The 12,923-nt window shown below is 29.6% G+C and overlaps 2 non-coding genes across 2 annotated transcripts; one reads left to right on the top strand and one right to left on the bottom strand.

The window, feature by feature from the left end:
- The first annotated feature begins 2,943 nt into the window (after positions 1-2,943).
- On the top strand, positions 2,944-3,015 carry Trnam-cau. The gene has a single exon. It is a non-coding gene; the product is annotated as a tRNA-Met (tRNA).
- Positions 3,016-5,366: 2,351 nt separating this feature from the next.
- Positions 5,367-5,438, bottom strand: Trnam-cau. Its single transcript has one exon. It is a non-coding gene; the product is annotated as a tRNA-Met (tRNA).
- Between the last annotated feature and the right edge of the window lie 7,485 nt (positions 5,439-12,923).

Raw genomic sequence — 12,923 nt, 5'->3', positions numbered from 1 at the left:
TTCAATATTTTTTAAGAGTACCGAATTTGTCTTTGTGTTAAGTGTAACGTTTTATTAAAACTCGATATTTTTTGTGTAATTTGGCAGTTTAAAGATAAATTCAGTTTTATTCGTTGTTGACCGTCTCTATAAAACTGTTATTTTGTGCGAGATATTTGCGTTTCTAAACTCCGATTTGCTGATTAAGAAAAAAGCATAAAACACGTGAGTGATATTTGCTTGATTATAAAAAAATTATTAGCTAGCTATTGGTACGTTTATTTCAGTTTTTTTTTTTACAATATTAACAGTGTTTTTAATTACGATTCCATCTTTAGAAATAAGATAGATAAAAATCCTTTCATATTAAAATCTATACATTTGGGACTCAGATCTTTTAATACGTCTCAAGAAAGGCGAGATAAATTAAGTTATACCAAATATCTAGATTGGTGAGGTCACGTATACATTTATTGCTCTTTGCTTTACGCTTGTCATGAGAACATGACCCGAGGGAGCCTTCATATGCGAAAGATTTATTCGTTAGTACAGGAAAATATATTTAATTTGATACAGCCAGACATATTTCTTGGCAAGAAGATGTTACTGAAATAAGAGGATTTCTACAAATGAATACTAGAATTGATTTAAATACTTCGGAACATTATCTATGAACAAATAGTTTTACAGGTAGGTTAATCTAGGATATAAAATTCAGATATTAAACACCTACAACCACGAGATCAACAAATACATTCAAACTATTCATGATGAATTAATAAATATTATAAAAAATTATTGTATTACTCCAAAAAAGGTACAGTAAGATAGTGTATAAGTTAAATAACAGTTTTAACCCTTTGATCGCAGCTGATCGATATGATAAACGTCAATATGGTTATAAAAGAATATATTTTACCCTTAAGTATGTATCACTAAAACTGCTTCCGGTATAAGTACATAGTTATTTAACAAGATGGCATTTCTGAAGCCTACGCATTCAATAATGATGATTTCTTGTAATGTGTATAGTTAGGCCCTAAATATTTATACTATATATTTTACAGATATATAAATTGAACAAACACTGTAAAAATATAGCAGAAATGCCGGCCAAGTCGACTAACTTGGACAATGCAATGATAAAGTTGCTGGTTTCATCTCGAACACGAAAAATCTATACAGAACTTTGATGTATAATTCTAATTCAGTATTAGATGATAAGTGTATTTTTACAGATATTTGTATTCATACATGCTAACTTTCTTATATGTTTTAGATACTTGTATGTACTAGATGTCGCCCGCGACTTCGTCCGCGCGGAGTTAAAAAAGAAAACACCAGTAGCCTAACATGTGTTCTTCTTCCAAATTATGTTTTACATCTGTGCCAAATGTCATCAAGATTCTTTCAACCGTTCCGGAGATACCTTATAACAAACATGCATCCATCCAACCATCCATCCATCTAAACTTTCACGTTTATAGTATTAGTAAGATTAAGATTGCTACTTTATTTTACAAGTGCATACAAGATCGTCATTTGTTGATGTAACCATGAACACCATCGAAAGAATTGTGCAAAAATATATTGTAATTTTACTTATACCCTCTAAGAGTAAAAAGATAACAGAAAAGTTATCAACAGAAAGTTCTTCTATGAACGAGTAATCTATTTAATTTTTCTACTTGATAATCGACCGCAGCCGGGGCGAGTTGGTAGTATATATTTTTTTACGATTCTCTTAACAATTGGTAAACTTCCAGTTCAATAAAATGCTTAATGACCCTTTTTATTACATCGTTAATATAACAGCGTAAGAACTGAATTAAATTAACAGAAGTCAAATGGTTTCATTCGAAATGTTGTTTAAAACTATATCGGTAAATTCCACTGTTGAAATACATATATTTATAAGTATTTGAATATTAAATCTCTTTTTTTTCAAAAGGAATCATAGAAAACATATATCAATTACCATAATGACCTGTGTCCTATGCATTTAATTAAGTTTTGATCCGTTCGCTAATTTTAATTAAAACCTCATATTTAACATTGTCTCTTTTATAGTTTAAACAGTGAACAATTTTAACCTTTATTTCAATAACGACAAGGCTTTATTCTGAAGTAATACATTTCATTTAATTATCCTACATTACAACATCAGTTCATTTTAACTCACAGTTTTCACAAAATAACTATCAAAGGGAAATATCCTAATGGTCGCCATATATGGTATACCGACGTCTGTTTAATTAATTTAAGCTTTGAATGCAAACAAAGCATTGATTAAGGATCGATATAATATCCTTTTGAATTAGTGAAAACGGTAGTGAAAATACACAAAATTTTTTTGTTTTCCAGTGAATGTAATTAAGGTTAAAAACCAGTGAGTTGGCGGAATTTTTAAAAAGGTCACGTCCGGATCCTGCGTCGAAACTTGCTAATTTTATTATTACAGCGTAAATAATGTTGTTAAGATAGAGTTTCACTACCGTTACATAAATGTCCGGTCGTGTTACAATTTGTTATTGAGCAATTTTGTTTAATGATTGATCATGGAATTGATCTCTTATCATATTAGATAAAGACTGCGATATATATACAAATAAATCACAATTTGCCATATTTTATGTATATACCATTCATGTTATATTATGTTGTTATGTTTCGCCGAGTACATTGCCTAGAAGTTTCTTGATACGATACATATATGTGTATTAAACGTAGTTTAAATATAATGTTCCATTCCAAACTTACTCTTAACTAAACAGTTTTTGTTTGGTCATTTATTTACTAAGGAAAAAATGTCAAATGCTGGCAAAAAAAGTTTTGATTGATTTTTCAGCATTAGAAATCGGTAACAAAATAGAAAAACAGTAGCTTTCGTAGCTTTTGTTCTACAAGTGAAGTAAAGATCAATATCGTAGAAATACAATTGTAAAATCCGCTACGAAAGCTCACAGCGGGATGGCGCAGAGGAAGCGTGCTGGGCCCATAACCCAGAGGTCCGTGGATCGAAACCATGTCCCGCTAAACACCCTTTTTGTTTTTTAATTAAAAAAATTACAACTTTTTAACTTTATTATTATTCTGGAATGTTCAAAATCACTATAGCGAAAATAAAAAATGACATCTTTGCAATTTTTCTTATTAAATGTTTATATTTTTTCCAAAAACTTATTATTAAAAACATAAACTAGCGCTGACTTATTAGATAAGTCAACATAACTGGGATTTCGAAGCACTGCAACGTATTTTCGTAGTAAAATGGTACCAGTTAAGCGCGCTGCACTCTTAACAAAGTTTTATAGACAATATTAACGCTACTCTATTTTGAACTTTCTGTTTTAATATTCATGTATCTTTTTTAATAAACTTTGTTCTATTTTTAAATAATAAATAATGAATTTTAGACTCAACCCTAAATAGAGAAAGGCGCTAAAAGACGAAGAAGTAACTTTTTGGATAGACAAATTAATAAATATGAAAACAAATAGCATTTACGTGTGAATAGGGTTTGTTGTGAAATAAATATTTTAAAAATATTAACAACGTGACTACTAAATGATAAATGGTAATATGTAATGTCATGCAGAAAAGGCGAAATCGTGAAAAGCATGCGGATTTCGTGTTCGTAAACGATTTATTGTTATTAGAAAAATCATACAACAATTTTATTATCTTCAATGATTTTATCTGTTGATTCAGACAATACATTTAAGTTTATTCGACCTCTGTGAAGGGCAACCGAACCATAACTGTTTGTTACGTAACATTAGATTGCGGGGTGAATTGCTAATGAAAGGATCGTATTTTTTGCTGAAATGAAGTTGTATTTTTTGGTGTTAGTTTTATTTCTTTTCAAACAATATAAACAGCTTAATATTACTTTTATATAGAAGTTGTTAGAGCTAGAAATCTTTATTAATATTATTATATTTAGAACCGAATAACCCAGAAGCGAATACCACAATATCAAATTTTTGATACTACATACGTAGGTGGTTCAAATATTATAAAATAGATGCTGTCTTAGTAGCTGTGTAACGAAATGTCTCAAGAGGTGTAGAATTTTTTTTCTCAATAGCAAATAAATCAGTAAGCACTTGTTAAATTTTGATTTATAATCTTTTACAGTCTCAGCACTTATCGTGATATATTAGATCTTTGACTCAAGGGTAAATACTGTTATAAATTATTTATTTCCTAACTTTTAGATTCCTAGTTAGTTTGTTTTTCTGACTTAAATAAACATAAAATAAAGAAGAAAAGAAAAAGAAAGATAAATTCAGTATATAATAGCGTATACCTTCCTTAAAGGCCGGCAACGCATTTACGATTCCCCTGGCGTTGCTGATGTCCATGGGCGTCGGATCAAATAACTTTAGGTGGTCCGTTGCTCGTTTGCCCTTTCTCCTATAAAAAAATGGTAATTTTAAAAAGTTGCGAAAAGATAAGTATACTATATTCTTTTGAAATATCACTAATTACATTATGAGTTTTATTGATAAACAATTAGTACATTATCTGTTCTTATTTCCAGGCCTTTCTTGCAACTGTTGTTCGCTTGTAGTAATATGAAAAGTTAGAATTTGAATATTAACAATCTTATCTGATTATTGTTTACAGTTGAGTTAATGTGAGGATATCCTGTTTTGTATTATGTGAAGGGGGTTTACATTGAAGAATAGGATTATTATAATACAAATACAAAGCTTTATTGTATTAGAATCATATGATCTGTTATCACATTATGATTCATCTTTAATAATATGTATATTCAATCCGTAAATTATGCATAGTATCAATATAAAGTAGTTGACATACTTTAGACCTAATATGTGTATGTTATTGTTATATGAATCTATAGTAAATATGTAAATTATTTAACATTACCCCATAAACAAATCTTTTATATGCATCTTTAGCGCTACGTCGTAGCACTTGCGTAACTGAGCGCTACGAATTTAATAATCACAAATGAAACGTGACAATAAAGTTTGACATTTCCAGTGAGTACTTTTAAGAAAGCCGTTGTAGTAGTTTTGGCTTATTACAACTTGATTTTTTTTTGTGATCGACAAATGATTTAAAATCATATTAAAATAATTTAGAGGTTTTTTAATTTGTGATGTTATGATGTTCATACTTTGACTTTGACTGTCTATTTTCTTCATTATATTAGCTTAGTTTCCATTATTACAAAAGCTTAATAGTGTCTGAAAATAAGTACAGTCAAACGTAGATAAGCGAGAAATGGCTCAGCGAGAAACTCGAGTTAGAAAGAAACCTTTATGAGCGAGAAAAGTATCACGGTCCTTTGGACTCTCGCTTATAAGTGCCACTGTAAATAAACAAATATATAAATGGAAAAAAGTGGGTATTAGCGGAGCGTGGTTTCGATCCACGGACCTCTGGGTTATGGGCCCAGCACGCTTCCTCTGCGCCACCCCGCTGTGAGCTTTCATGATCAATTTCCCAATTGCATTCGAACATTATTGATTAACTGTCGTCCACGTAGCGTACTGTTTTACCCTAGGAGACTCATATAGCCATTGGGAAAACAGACATTTTCAGCGAACAAACAATTAGTACTTTGAGATACGTGACTAATTTTTTAATATTCCAATTGTGTATTGTATGAACACCAGAAATTATATGAAAAACTTTATTCATACCACTTTACCATTGTAATTTTTTTTTAAATAATCAAAGTATAGTCTGTGTAGTACTACTAATGTTTAAAAGTAACGAGAGTCACTAAAAATGCTTAATAAACATTCATATATTGATAATATAGAAGCATGTATGTTAAGATTAATGCTTATAAGTTCGAAGTAAAGATTAAATAAAATACTGCTATTGATAAATATTTCATATTAATATTGTCTACTTATATGCAAGATATATTTAAATATATCTGAGTATATTGTGTTAAATATTTCTCAGTAATGAACATAAAATTTATAATGAAAATGAAATTTCATTTAATTTTTTACTTGAATACTACTATAACTTTCAATTTCATTTTCCTTGTAAATTTACTAGGAAAATGAAATTTAAAGTTTCGGGAAAAGCATATAAAGAACATTTCGTTGAATTAATGTTTAAAACATTTTGTTTACGGATATAGTAATTTTGGATAATTAAATGAAATTAGAAGCACTAGTTTAAATTAAATTAAAATAAGTGAAGATATGATGAAAAACATGTAAGTAGATAAATTTAATTTATGTTATTGTTTCTTCAATTTATGTTACGTTGATTTCGCAGAGGGTGAAGCTCTAGAAAGGAAATAACCTGTCAGTCTAAGGTTTGTCCTTTTATTACCTTTTGAAGCTTTTTTTTCCTGTATACACCAAAATATAAGCTGTTCTAAGATTGCATTCTTATTAATAGAAAAAATTAAATATATTTTTGCTATCATACTTCATACTAATATTATAAATGCGAATGTTTTGATGGATGGATGTTTGTTTGAAGGTATCTCTGGAACAGCTCATAGGATCTTGATAAAATTTGTCATAGATGTAGAACATAGTCTGGAAGAACACATATATAGCAAGTAAATAATTTAAAAAAAAATTAAAATATTTTTCCTGTTTACTTTGACAAGATTTTGATTATTCAGACTTTTGACTGCATTTAACTGCATTGGAATGCATGTAAGGTTCAGATATTTTAGAAATTAAAGTAAGAAAACAAAAGAATAAAATAAACTTAGATTAATTCTGATTGAGCATTAAGTTTTAGTATCTTTTTGCACTTATAGATAATTAAATGCGGAGACATAATTTCGTTGTACAGTCAGCTTCATAAATATAGTGGCAGTCAAGATATCCAAATATATAGGAACACCTAAAGTGATCAATTATATAAGTACAACCAAAGTCATCAAATTAATTGAAGCATCCACTCTGCTCAAAAAGATCGGAGCGTTCACATCGTCATATATATGAGTACATTCAAAGTGCCCATAATTATAGTAACAGACATAGCGTCAATAGTAACGAAGCATCGAAAGTATGCAAAAATATCGGAACATTTGACAAAATTGAACTCTATCTCTATTTACTTAAGATATACTTTGAAATATACTACATCTGTTAAATTAATTTGACATTTTATATCAAAACATTTTTTTGCTATTTACTACAAGTTTACGTCCCGCATGACAGATAGGTACGAGATAGATAAGCAATATCAAATTTTAATTTGTCACCATATATGCCAGTTTGTCCTTACGGCTTAACTGTTCGCTGTAATACGCAGTTATGGCGATTCGAATCCCAAACTGTTAATTTTTTCCTTTTTTTTTTAAGGTTTTTAATTTTATTATCAAAGCGTTATATAAAATAGAACTTTATCGCAACAATTATTGATTACTATTCAATATCTTTAAAAATTAAGGAACCACAATATTCCTTGTCCCTTTTTTTAACCGAGACGTCATTAGCATGTTGTTTTATTGTCCACGTTTGTTATTGTAAGTTTCGTTATTCAATTCCGCGCGGACTAAGTCACAGGCGACATCTAATCATCTATGCTTGGAAAATTCTACTGCAACCGGACTGAAGATACCTAACAGGAAGAGAAAAATATTTTGATACAAATTATCAATTAATTTAACAGAAGTTGTATACTTTCAAAGTGTATTTCAAGGATATGGATATACGAGTAGAATTAAATTTCAATGACCGCAATGACAAGTGAAAACACTACGCCTACTCACTTTATCCCGAGATGGCCGAACCTAACCGTTATTAATTTTATTTAAATATTTAATATCCCAAAAATAAAAATTTAAAATTGTTTTTGTTAAGAAATAACATATTCTAAGTACATTACCAGATTTTTCCTTTTCATTAAAAAAACCAAGCTCTATATGTGATCGATAATATTGAAAAATAAAAACCTTGTAAGCCTGGGATTCGAACCATTAAACTTACGTACTGCGGCGAAAATAGTAAAACACTGAAACTAGCACATACTGTGACAGAGTAAAATTTGATATTACTTACTAGCTTTTACCCGCGACTTCGTCCGCGCGGAATAAAAAAAATGCTCACAAGATAAAAAGTTCCTATGTCCGTCTCCTAGTTCTAAGCTACCACCCCCCCATCAATTTTCAGCTAAATCAGTTCGACCGAACTTGAGTTATAAACAGTGTAACTAACACGACTTTCTTTTATATATATAGATTAGGTATCTGTCATGTATCGTAAATTTATAAATTTTAAGCGTTATTATAATAATAAGAAGAAAAATGTTGGGTTGTCCGATAAGTTCGTGCCCATTTTTAAGGGAAATTTTAAAGGCCCTTAAGTTTTGGCATACGTCTTTTAAATTATATTTGTTCGATTTTATAGCAAAACGTCTTATTTATTTCGACAAAAATTAAGTCAATCAGTTTTTATAAAACTAATAGAAAAGAACGAATCGTGTCCTACCATTTGTCAAAATATGGCTGAAGTTATCCTCTTTTAGTATGTATGTGTTATGTAAACATGTCATATGTTTTCAATAATTGTAATATATTCGAGTCTTTTCTAAAATACCTATTGAAAATCGGAACGAACTTACTGGACAACCTGTTATCTTAATACAAAGCGTCAAATAAATTTAACAGATGTAGTATATTTCAAAGTGTATCTTAAGTAAATAGAGATAGAGTTCAATTTTGTCAAATGTTCCGATATTTTTGCATACTTTCGATGCTTCGTTACTATTGACGCTATGTCTGTTACTATAATTATGGGCACTTTGAATGTACTCATATATATGACGATGTGAACGCTCCGATCTTTTTGAGCAGAGTGGATGCTTCAATTAATTTGATGACTTTGGTTGTACTTATATAATTGATCACTTTAGGTGTTCCTATATATTTGGATATCTTGACTGCCACTATATTTATGAAGCTGACTGTACGAGAAAGAGAGGATAATTTAAGTACATAATAATTCCTTTGAAGATTTCAACCATTGAATTAATAAACTTTTCAAAAGCTACCGCCAGAAAGCGCTTAGCTCTTGAACGTTACTATGTTACGTAATTATGTTATCGTGTACACAGATGGCGCGTAAAATAATTTATTACATGACATGATAATAAAGCTTTTTCGTTGGTGACTTAATTAAAAAATTTACCCTATTTTCTTGTACTTTACGTTAATATTTTGGGTGTGAAGCTATCCACTAGATATTTGTTAATTAGAAGACAAGATTTAGGAACCTATTATATGAGTAAGGACGCTCTATTCTTACGCTAAATTGAAATTTCATCATACCCTTATGTGTTAGTGGCGTAAATATATATTAAATATTTAATTAAGTATGATTACCAAGAATGTTGTAAATAATTTTTAAAGATTTTGCTGGAAATGTAATTTTGCGTAGAAGGTCTATCAAAGATCGGGTGCACCATTTATGTCTACCTGCTCTTATATTTTTGAAGTGCTCTTGGACACCGTAAGAGTCTATACGAGGTAGAGTATGTATTTTAACCGGTCTTTGTAATATGCGGTTACTTAACAACGCGATGAATAAGTAAAATTAACGCATATATAAACGTATATATGTCACCCGTGACTCCGTCTGACCGGGATTAAAAAAAACTTAGTAGTCTTTTCGTGTTCTCGTAGAGAGTTCTACATATGTGCCAAATTTCAGCGAGATCCGTTGAGTCGTTCTGGAGATACCTCCTAACAAAAATCCATTTATACATTCAAACTTTCGTATTTATAGGTATAATATTAGTAAAGTAGTAAGATTATATTTATATCCAAATACAATCACAATTTGGGGAATGATTTGCTAAAAAATAATAATTTCAGTATAATGTAATGTTTAGTTTTAATATAACTAACGTTTCTATTCTTAATTTAATCATAAAAGATAAAAAAATATATTTATGGAATTCTTCTTAATGTTTGAAAAAAAAAATAGCAAAAAATTTTTCTCCTACAAAAAGCTTTTAACATATAAATTTACGTTCAAAAGTGGAAAAATATAGCGGGACGTGGTTTCGATCCACGGACCTCCGGGTTATGGGCCCAGCACGCTTCCTCTGCGCCACCCCGCTACGAGGTTTCGTAGCAAAATCCGCTACACTATCTCGTAGCACGATCATATTTTCAATGAAAACTCGTTATAATGTTATGAAATTATATTTTTGTATTTGATTTTTAAGTTGAACTTTATATACGGAGCGATGCTTAGTCGTAAATTTTAAATTGTTTTAATTTTTATGTCACATTTTCATATGATAACATCTTTTTATATGATTTTATTCAATATGACATTATCTTAATATTGATTAATATTACGTTTTTGTTTTAGGGAATTTAAAAATTATTTCCTAAAATGTTTTGTATATACATAAACGTAGATAACAGAGAGTTAGAAGAATTGCGTTTATTTTAAAACTGCTATTAACGGAAATTAACTTTAACACTAACATGTAATTTTTCTTAAAAACCTCGATTATTTTCGATTATAATTATATTCGAACGGAACTTAACTAATATTTATGTTCGTTGTTGTCTCACTGAGCTTTTTTCGCTTGGTTCGTGTAAACTGTGATATAAATCGAGTACTTGTAAATGTCAGTTAAGAGCAATGTTGATGATCGTCAACTACATTTTTAATTAACGTGTCATCGAATTTTCGGATATCGAAGCTGTGAATTATGTTTGAATCAGGTTCAGAAAACTTATTATAATTTATTTTTGCAAATGGAATGTTCGAAGTCAATTGTAAATTTGGATCCAAACTGTCACAATTTTTTGCGAATATTAGAAATGTTGCATGCTATTTTTACGATAAAACAAATGAAAAAAGGTTAATAATATTTTTTTAATATAAATTGGCTTTTGTTGATTGTTTTGTGTTTTTTAAGGAATAATAAAAAACAGATCTACAGTAATATATAATTTAAATGTACTTATGAAAAATCGGTGCCATTACAATCGAGGAAATGAGAACCATCTCGATTTTAATTCCGGCACTCAATAACCGCGGCAGGTCGTAAATGTCGGATAAATGTTTTTAATTAATTAACGGAATATTAAATTTATTTTGCCGCTGAGGTTTTAACGTTGTGCCTTACATATGTTTTCGATTTGTTCGTAAGTATGTACGATTTTGTAGAGTTCCTTGGCCCTGTTTAATTTCATCGTTTTGGTGGTACATTCTCTATTGGGGTCGAGTTGTCATATGTTTTCATTCTACAAAATAATATTTTTTATATCTATTAGATTTTATCTAAGGATTTTTTTTTAATTTTCAACCAAAATAGTGTTCGCATCACAACATGGCTCAGCTAAAGAAGGGTCTGCCACTGGCTTGTAGTAAATTTGCCATCGATCTAGGAAATACGATTTCTAAACGCATACACTTAGGATTTTCAAGCATTTAATGAAATCTCAACATTTCTCGGATGATAATATCTAAGCCATTATTTAATTTTCCGCCTTAATACTGCCTGCTGTAGTGTTTTTCTACGTAGCTCTACTTACCAGGAATAAGGTTTCAAAGGCTTAATTAAATTGAATCTCGCAAAGTTTTCAGAAAACTGCAATCGACTGCGAAGGTTAAAGGTCTTTGTCATGAGATTTTTAAGATCAGTTTTAACTATTTTAATGTAGATAAATTCATCATTATGTTATGCTATAAGAATATATTTTGCGAAGGTTAGGTCAGATATGTCTTATATGAATTGTTGATAAAATATACTAGTAATTGAACGAATATTTGCTAAAAAATGGGAACTCGTCTAGAGACTTTTTGGTTATTTTTTTTACGATTATGATAAAGATTATCATCATCGTCATCATTTCCCCAATATCTTATAAAGCTGAAGACTGCATTTTAATATATATACAAGCAAAGAAAGAAGATCGATATATTGTAGTATCTCACTAAATTTATTAATGAAACCTTTAAAGCATTCAAATTGAAATAAGAATATCTGTTACTGAAAATTCTGCATAAAACTTAGTTAAAATAAACACAGACGGCTGTTTAAATTGTTTATTTGTGGAGAAACTTTGAAATATAAACTTGGAATAAATACTTACTTTGTTTAGTAATACACTAGCTATGCTAATAAGATTTTTAGTTAGATTTGCGTTTAGCTTTTCTTTTGTTTCTTTTACGTACTACGACTTGTGGTTAAGTAGCGTCTAACAGTCCAACCCAGTAATTGATCCGTTTTTGTTTATTTAAGTCTATACGGTATTTTTAATCTATGGTTGGCAATGGCATTCGTAGATCTGATTTATCGTTTAGAGACCGATCTATCCATTTTTGTACTCCCTTTCATACAGAATAATTAAAATAATATTTGAATCGATCTTAAGGATTGATACACACAGGTTCAGATAACGATGGCATTGTGTTAAAATATTCTATAATACCGTACATTTTTCACACAAAGCTGTTTCAGTTAACACCACGGCAGGTCGTTACTTAATGAATTTATTCCTTCCGAGCCTCTTTCTCTGTGCTGACTAATGATAAAATATTTTTAGAAACCTTTGGGAAACACCCTTCATTTCAAATAATAGTAAATAATTACGTACTTTTTCCACTTCTATATATTTTTTTGAAACAAAAAGATACGTATAAATTTAAGAGACTCTTTTCTTTGAATGGATTTAAATTAACAGTATCTTTGCATTTATTTATTGTTTTAAAAACATAACATATGAATGATATCATAATGTTTGTACATGAATATGTCCTTAGAATATACTATCATAGTAAGCATGTTTAGTTGACAAACAAACAAACGTGGAATTTTATTCATGTATGCGAATTACTGAAAATATTCTACTGTTGTAAATCTAACTTTGTAATAGTTAGTTTGTTTTGATTTTTAATATTGTAATGTCGAATCCAAACAATGGAGCTGTTGATTGACAAAAATAGACGACATGA

The sequence above is a fragment of the Papilio machaon genome, chromosome Z (assembly GCF_912999745.1).
Source record: "Papilio machaon chromosome Z, ilPapMach1.1, whole genome shotgun sequence".
Classification (NCBI taxonomy): domain Eukaryota; kingdom Metazoa; phylum Arthropoda; class Insecta; order Lepidoptera; family Papilionidae; genus Papilio; species Papilio machaon.
Note: the sequence above shows the minus strand (reverse complement) of the source record. Positions and strands in the feature narration are given on the sequence as shown.